The sequence below is a fragment of the Macrotis lagotis genome, chromosome 7 (assembly GCF_037893015.1).
Source record: "Macrotis lagotis isolate mMagLag1 chromosome 7, bilby.v1.9.chrom.fasta, whole genome shotgun sequence".
Lineage (NCBI taxonomy): Eukaryota > Metazoa > Chordata > Mammalia > Peramelemorphia > Peramelidae > Macrotis > Macrotis lagotis.
In genome coordinates this window covers 30065659-30074532 of record NC_133664.1, presented here as the reverse complement: position 1 = coordinate 30074532, position 8874 = coordinate 30065659, and the positions used below count along the sequence as shown (strand labels likewise).

General features: G+C 41.2%; 1 long non-coding RNA gene across 1 annotated transcript in view; it reads right to left on the bottom strand.

The window, feature by feature from the left end:
* Nucleotides 1–222: 222 nt before the first annotated feature.
* The window catches only part of LOC141494478 (uncharacterized), a 34370-nt gene continuing 25718 nt past the window's right edge, over nt 223–8874 (bottom strand). The window contains exon 3 of the long non-coding RNA XR_012470457.1: nt 223–3041. This is a non-coding gene — a long non-coding RNA (uncharacterized LOC141494478). The remainder of the gene's footprint in view (nt 3042–8874) is intronic.

The following is an 8874-nucleotide window of genomic DNA, read 5'->3' as shown; positions in this document are numbered from 1 at the left end:
TGTGAAACATTCTTCTCTTTGAAGTCTCCCCTGTTCTCTCTCACTAATAATTCTTCTCCCTCTTCAAATATCCCCAATACAATTTTCTGGAACTTTTCTTTCTCCCCTTCCCTCCCTATCTTTTATTTATATAACTGATTGTGTAAATACTGTTTCCCTATCAAGGGAATGTAAACACCTCAAGAACAGGGTTTTTTGTGTCTTCCTGTTCCCTGTGCCTCCCTCAAGTCTTACCTTAATAAAGGTTTGTTGATTTGAGTGATTGTGTACAAGAATCACAGGAGATATTTTTCTTTTTTTCATTTTCTTTTTAAATTTTTCCCCTAATTTTTCTTCCCTCCCCCCCAGAAGAAGGCAGTCTGCTAGTCTATACAATGTTTCTGTGGTATACATTGATCTAAGTTGAATGTGATGAGAGAGAAATCATACAGGAGACATTTTTGAAACACTTTCTTAAAGTCTAGATGTTCTCCCTCCTCCATGATGAATTGTCATTCTTTGGTCTCTGCTCTGTTCTTGTGCTAAGGATAAATTCTCCAGAAAGGACAAGGGTCCAATTTTTTTAAACTGGGTGATATCCTGTGACTTTCTGTCTTGAGTAAGGCCTGTGTTCTCAGGAATTTCCTGCTGTTTCACATCCCCAGAGCCTGACCCTGTTCTCTGGAGGGGCCTAATGTTCCAATTTTTTTTTTATCTATTTTAGCTGGAGGCTGAATAGGGACCACCCCTCCACCCCATCCCAAATCCACACAAACTCTCTCTCTCTTTCCCTCTTTCTGTCTCTGTCTCTGTCTCTGTCTCTGTCTCTGTCTCTCTCTCTCTCTCTCTCTCTCTCTCTCTCTCTCTCTCTCTCGCTCTCTATCTCTCTGATTCTATCTCTCTCTGTCTCTTTCTTGCCTCTGGATGGTTTTAATTAAAAATGGAATGTCTTTTTATGACATGGCAAGGGGAAATTCCTATTCTTGGCTTCCTCCACTCTTTCAGGATCTTGTTTGGATCCTGGAATGCCATTCTCCTCTCCCTTCTTATTTGCCCTCTGCCCCTTTCTTTTCTTTTCCCTTTGAGCTCCCCAGGAGAAGAGGGTGTAATGGAATCTACTCTTGCCTCCCACAAAGGAAACAGGAATGTGAAATATGGCCAATCTCTGATCAACACTTTTATTCTATGGTAGCACTCAGAATTCGTGAGTCCTTCAGGGTGGGGCCCTCCTCATTATTACCATCAAGTAAGATTTTCATAATGCCCAATCCCTGGCTTGGCACATAGGTTAGAGTTAATAAAGTTCAAAAAATGCCTGTTGATTAATTTATTTAATTCTTGGTACATAGATCATCAAGGGATCATGGATTGGGAGCTGGAATAGATCTCAGAGGTCATCTTGTCCAGTCCTCTAATTTTCTAGGTGAAGAAACTGAATCAGAAAGAAGTTAAGTGAGTGATGCAAGCTCATACAGATAATTGGCACTGCAAGGATTAATATCCAGGGCTTCTGACTTCAAACTCACTGATTTTCCCACTGCTCCAAAGTATCCGGATAGAAGCGTCAGGCCTATTGGGGAAAGGGACCCCCTCAGATCCTTGAGAACACCCAGTGTCATAGGTGATTCTCATGGAAAAAGTATAATGGCTGTTTGGTTTGTCATTCTCCTCCTGCCCTACGCCCACCAACCCTGTGCTTTCATTGCTATAGAGAGTTCCAGGTTAGGAGATTTGCTCTAGCATTGCAGAAATATTATCAATTATCTCTAGGTTTACAAAGCACTTTACAAATGTTCTCTTCCTTGATACTCACAACAATTCTAGGAGGTAGGTACAATTGTTATCCTCATTTTACGCAATAAGAAACTGAGGCAAACAACGGTTAAATGGCTTTCCCAGGGCCCCACAGCTAGTAAGTGTCTGAGTCAGGATGGGAGCTCCGAGAGTAGCCCTCTGCCCATTTTAGAGCATTGTGGGGGGAGGAGGGGAACATCAAGAAGCTAAAATATAGTAACAGCTGACATTGAAGGGCTTTAAGGTTTGCAAAAGCACTTTGTATTGGATCCTCACAATAACCCTGTAAGAAAGATTCACAAATGAGGAAACTGAGGGAAGGAGAAGTGAAGTCACAAAACAAGTACAGGTCTCCCTGTTTCTGAAGCGACTCTTGACCTATAATTGCCTCTTGACCCACAAATCCCTCTCTTTCCATTCTCACTCTTTGGTTCCCTTGTTCATTTAATGGATCTCAGAATCTAGGGCTAAAAAGAATCTGGGAAATCAAGTTCAACCTACTAATTTTATGGATGAGTAAACTATGCCAGGTCAAGATTCTGACCCTCTGCCAGAGGGAGCATGTGGAAGAACTGGAACTGAAACCCAGGTCTCCTGTAGTCCAGTTGAGGGTCCTTTCAGCTACACCACCTCACTTAATAGCAAACTTTTCAGAGAAACTAGCCAAGAGTAACCAACATTGTTTGCTGAGGCCTCATTAGTATTGGAAAAGGTAGGTAACCACCGTGATGGATGTTTTCATTTCCATAAAAGCTCAGGAAGCTGCTAGAGCAAGTATATCCATGAAAATGAATTAAAACGCCCTTCTACCTCAGTTCGAAAGAGTAATTTCCTTAGAGAAATGTGCTGGCTCACTATGCTCCCTCCCAACAGTCTTCCATACCTCATGCTCTTTAGAATAAGCTTGATCCTGCCTTTCCCTCAGCTCCAACTCGAGGCTTCTTCTAAGAAGCTCACCAGGCACCCTGGACTTTTGGTGACATCATCTTACTGATCACAGGCCTTAAGGAGGCTTTCCTGATGCTGTTACCAATGAACCTCAGATCACAGGCCAAACATGTAGGGAACTCCCTCAAATACTTGTCCAAGAGACACACGTGCCCCAAGCTAAAGGTCATGATCACCAATCCACAAATATTGACTGCCATCAAAAAGAGGCTCAGCCTCTGAAAGATACCATGGATGGTCAATGAACTTTACCCAGAAATTGAATTGGAAGAAAGCAAGTTGAATTGTCTTTGGTCTTTGCAATGGCTCCAATATTCTCCCTGAGAAAACAAAGGAAAAGTGGTCAATGGAATTCAATCATCTTAATTGGGATAGGAACAAATTATGCAAACTGTTAGTTTCAAAAGATAGCTCAGTAGATTTTTAGGAGGTCTCCAGATCTGAGGAATTCTTTGGTGTGCTACCTAGAGGGCCTGAGGAATAAAAGGAAATAGGACTTTAGTATAGCAACAATTGGACCTGTCCATGATAAGGGTTGTGATACTTTTTGGAGAAAAGAGAAGCTAATGCCCCTAGAGAGGGGCAAAAGGTGCTGAATAAGCGATAACATTCCCAGGTTCATATCCCAAAGAGATCAGAGAAAGAGGAAAAGTTTCCACATGTACATAATTCTTCATAGCAGCTGTTTATAGCAACAGAGAGCTAGAGACTTAGAGAGCGCCTTTCAATTGGGAAATGGTTGAGCAAGTTAGGCTATGTGAATGAATCATACTGTGCCATAAGAAATGACGTAAGGGATGACTTCAGAGAAACCTGCATAAATTGATTCAGAGAGACCTGTACGAAGTGATATAGAATGAAGTGAACAGAGCCCAAAGAACTGCTGACCCAATAACAGCATTGTTAAAACCAACAGTGGGAAATCATGCTACCCACCTCCTGATAGAGAGGCTGGGGATTCAAGATGCAAAATGAGATGGATATTTATGGACATGGCCAATGTGAGAATTTGTTTTTCTTAACTCTAAATATATGTTAACAAGGATTTGGATTTGTGTTTTTCAATGGGGGACTGGTGATGGAAAGAAAATGTAAACAAACAGGGTCCAGTTCAGGTGCAAATGCCATCAGCTTGCTCCATGAAGCAAATCTCTGTGTGGAGAGTGCAAGAGTTTGCTTGTAGGGGAGTCATCTTAGCCCCTGGAAGGATCAGGAAGGACACCAAGTTGTAAAAGGACAGGCTATGAATCTGGTAGGACTAAGTAACCAAGTTTTGAGCCTTGTTTTTCCAGAAACCAAGGTGTATAGAAGAGACAATGCTGGATGAGTCTTCATTGCCTTCCACTGGTCTGGCCCCAGAAGGTCACTCCCTACTTACTCCATGGATCACAGATGCTGGGCTGGCTGCAAAACTGGCTTGCAACACTGTGATAACAAAGCCCCTTCCAGATCTGGAATGCCAGGATGCTCAAGTGCCCTCTGGACTTTGCAGAAGCCCCACTCCCTCCCTTCACCTCAGCAGAAGAGTCCAAAGGCTAAAGCCCCTTTCTCAGTGGCCACATGGTCTCTACAGGCTTCTCCCCTTTCAGCATGGTCTGTCACCAGATGTCTGCCATCATGAGCAAAGGAATGAGTCACACCATCAGCTTAAAGGAGGGAGGCGAGAAAGATGTGAGAGTTCAAATACCTTGCTTAGGTGGAAGAGCTTTTCCCCAGGGTGCAGCTAAGTCTAGAATGACTATACAGCAGAGACAGCTGGGGAGAAGAGATTACCACAGGGGTAGGTCGTAGGATATCATGTTCTTTGGCTCAAAGCAGGAAATTCCACTCAATCTCAGCAACAAGTTTAGAAGATTACTTATGTCCTTGGGAAAAGTACATCCACCAGAAGGAAGGATTGTTGCTTCTCTAGAAAACTCAATTTCTTTCCCTTTGAGAAGGCCCACCCAGGATGGTTTTATAAACCTGGAGGATTGTCAAAGTCCTTGGGAAAATCAGAAGCCCACAAAGAGAAGGAAAGAGGGTTTTCTTGATTGTCCATGAACTCAAATATGAGTTCTTTCTGTTTTCCTTATCATGTATAACAATATATATTTATGTTTTGTTAGCATTAGTGCTTTCAAGGGAACTGATGTCAATGAAATGGCTGTTATAAATGAGCCAAGTTCAGATGCTCTTGAAGAAACCCTGGGTAGGAGCAAGATTAGCCAAGAGAAACCTGTCAGTTGGAGACTGGTCTATGTGGGTCCATAGCTTCAACTCACTTATAGCATCAACATTAAATGATTCAATCTGCCTCAGCCTCATTTTTCTGGTATGTGAAATGGAGGTGTTGGACTGAATGCTCTCCAAGGACCCTTCTAGGTTTATCATACCATACTATTTCTCTCAAAAGGCTTGCCACTCAGTTTCGCCCCAAAATATCTTGAGGCAGTCATGTGGATCAACAGGGCAAAGGGTCTAGAGTCAAAAAGATGCCTCTTCCTGAGTTCAAATCCTGCCTCAGATACTTACTAGCTGTGGAATCCTGGGCAAATCACTTAATCCTATTTGCCTCAGCTCCCTCAATCGTAAAAAGAGCTGGAGAAGAAAATGGCAAACCACTCCAGTATCTTTGCCAAGAAAACCCCAAATGGGGTAACAAAGAGTTGAACATGACTGAAACAAATGAAGAACAAAAATTAAACTGTCTTAGGTACTACAAGTGAGGGGTAATATGTTGTGTCTAAACTCAAAACCACCCTCATCTACTGAGAACATTTCATGTTTTTGGTATGTGGTCTGAACAGTAAGGATGATGAATTATAATTTTTGCATCTATCCTGTAATTCAGACCCTAGCTCAATTTTCCTTCTTTTTTTCTATCCTCTCCCCACCCATCTAACTCACTCCAGTGTAGCCTCTAAGTTTTATAATTATAATTATAATCATGTACAAGGAGTACAGAGACAATTTGAGGCATACATAATGAGTGCATCTGACTATGTGATAACTGAACTTGAAGGACCCCCTGACACTAGTGAATAACCACAATTTAATCCTATAACCCATGCCAAACAGTCTTACTTCTGACACCAGCATAAATAACGTTCAGGAAATATTGCAGAATGAGAAAACTCCAAGTTGCCTCATCTCCTAGCAATTAAGAAGGACACAGTACTTCCTATAAATACTTAGCACACAGAGTGCATCCAATTTCCAGTAATTCGCTTATTGTGAAGGCCGTGGGTCTCAGGCAGAACCCAGGCTATTAGTTGTCACACACCCCCAAAGTCCCTTATTAGTTCCCCGGATCGTTTATCAGGTCCTGTCTCATGCATAGTCAATGAAAGTTGTTCCTTTCTCGGTGTGAAATATATCCTTCCAACTCACCTGATTGAGCCAAATAATTTGGCAGCAAAATTCTCTGGTCACAGAGAAAGACAGAGCTATATTTTTCAGAAACAGGTCTTATCATCCCCATCAAGCCCCAGAAAGTGTTAGGGGTTAAAAAAAAAAATCTCATTCCGAACAGATTCTTTAACATAGCTTCCAAACCCCTCTACAAACTAGCTCTCTTATCTACTTTCCTACCTGGATTTCATGATATTCACCTTCCAGAACCTCATATTCCAGTTAAAATGGGTGATTATGGCCATCTGAATCTCCATCTCCAAGCCTTTACATAGCCTGCCTCCAGGCCTGAGTCACTCTCCCTCCTCCACCTCCACCTCTTAGAATTCTCAGCTTCCTTCAAAGGTCAGTTCAAGTGCCACATTTTAAGAGAAGGCTTTTCTCCTAATTATTAATGTATCAGCACATAGTAGGTGATTCATAAAAGCTAGTTGGCTCATCATGCCAGCACGCCTGCCATGCCCACCATCTACCTTGATACTATCAGCTTCCCTTCCAACAGCCCAGTGCCCATCAAGTCCATGGATTTGATGCTTTCTTTGTTCTGAAGTCAGTCAATAAATATTTAGTAAGGACTCTAAGTGTTGGAAATACAAAGAAAGGTAAAAGACAGTCCCTGCCTTAAGGAGAACAGAATCTAATGTCAGAGACAATATGTGACCCCCTATCAGTGTATGGCAAAGATCTGTTCTTAAAGCTTCAATGGAACCCACACACAAAAAAAAAAAAAAACAGTGGACTAAGATAGGAGAGCTGGCTTCCATAGTCCCAGCTCTCTTTCCCTCTTGGGGCTTCAAACTTCTTAGTTTCTGAATTTCCTTATAATTCTAAAATCACTAAGCAAAACAAGTCAAATATGCATGGGGCAAGAATTGGACTCATAAGGATTGAGGTTCCTATCTTTAAAGGGAAGAAGGAAGATTAGACACAAATTTAGTCTATTTCACTTCCAAAATTCTATTTTATGATTGTTTTGACCCTTTCAACTAACCACCCTGGATATGGGCCCATTTTTTGCGCATCAAATGTTTTTCATTGATGTGATTTACTGACTTAAGAAGGTATTTTTTCCCCAGTGTTTCACTCTATGCCCCTTACACTGAATAATTTCAAACATCTGTATTCAAATGGAAAATCTTAGGGGGCAGGAAATGTGTCTCTTTAATTCACTTACTAATTCAGGCAAAGAATGACAATCTATAATTAAATGTTAAATGATATGGAAGAAACTACAGAGATAGTAGATCACAGAAGACAAGGACCCCAATGGAGAGAGAGTCCTGAACTTAAAATCAAGAAGACCTGGGTTCAAATTCTGCCTCCAATACTACCACTTGACCCTAGTCTGTACTTCAGTGACTTAACCCCTCTGGGCTCCAGTTTCCTCATCTCTAAAAAATGAGACTAGATTCACTGACCTCTAAGTTCCCTTCCATCTCTAAAGTTATGATTCCTGAATTGCAAAATTCAAAATTAAGTCTTCCTTAAAAAAAGTTGTTTTGTTGAGGTAATAACCTAGACTAGGACTATATTGACAGTGGGAATAGAGGGAAAAGATTCGATCTGAGAGACGTTTCACAGGAAATGTGGATGAAGCTTGGAATAGATTTTATAAAGGGGAAGAGCAGAACAAGTAGCAAAGATCATTCCAACCTCCTCACTTGAGCGGTCAAGCTAATGATGGAACCCTTGATGCAGATGGTGAAAATGAAAAGTGGGAAAGGAAGGAGCAACATGGAAGAAGTTGAGATGACTATTGAGGAAGAGCATAAGATGGTCTTGATGAGAATGAATGCATATATCAAGAGCACAGGTAGGGACCCTAGAGTTCAGTTCACCCAATCCACTCACTTTAGAGACAAATAAACTAAGGTTTGGAGTGATTAATTAACTTGCCCAAGGTCACATGCCTAATAAGTGGCAGATCTAAGACTGAACCCAGGTCCCCAGATTCCAAACCCTATCCTCTGAACCATGTCACACTAAGAATGGAAACACACTTAGCAGGTGGAGATGTCTTGTAGAGGGTTGGAAATAGAAGTTACAGCTAGAGACTCAGATGGTATAAGATGTTGTTGGCATTAACAGCACAACTGAAGCTATTGGCAATGTATAAGGGATTCCAAAGAGCAGAGAGCCAAGGACAGAGTCCTGGAGAATGTTCATAGTTAGGGGTTAGAATATAAATGAAACTTATTTACTCATTGCATGACCTAGAGCAAGTCACTTTACCCATCTGACCTTCAGTTTTCAACCTCTGTACAGTGGGCATGATCATCCTTGATCTTCCAAATTCACAGGATTGTTGTGAGCACCCTGGCAATGTGAGCTGATGTGATCATCACTTTACACAGCTCTACTTTCTTCACCATGTCTTCTTTCATGAAAGCCTTCCCATATTTCTTTCTCTTCTTCAAAGCTGACATTTCGAATGGTATCCTATCGCACTGACATATCAGGATTGTTCAGTCATTTCCCCAAAGTTAAGCACATCCAATGGTTAGACTCGAGATCTAGAGAGGAACATCTTGATAGTCAGCTAGTTGAACCACAGTTTATAGATATGAGTATACCCTCTGACCCCAAGTTCAGTCCAGTTTCCATCGTGCCTCTTCTAATGGATAATTTCCAATTTTTTGAAAAGAAAAATAAAGCAATTCTAAATATTTGTGTACAGATATGTCTTTAAAAAAAACTTTTCATTCGATATATTCCCAATAATAGAAAACTTAATCAAAAACCATGGATTTTATAACCCTT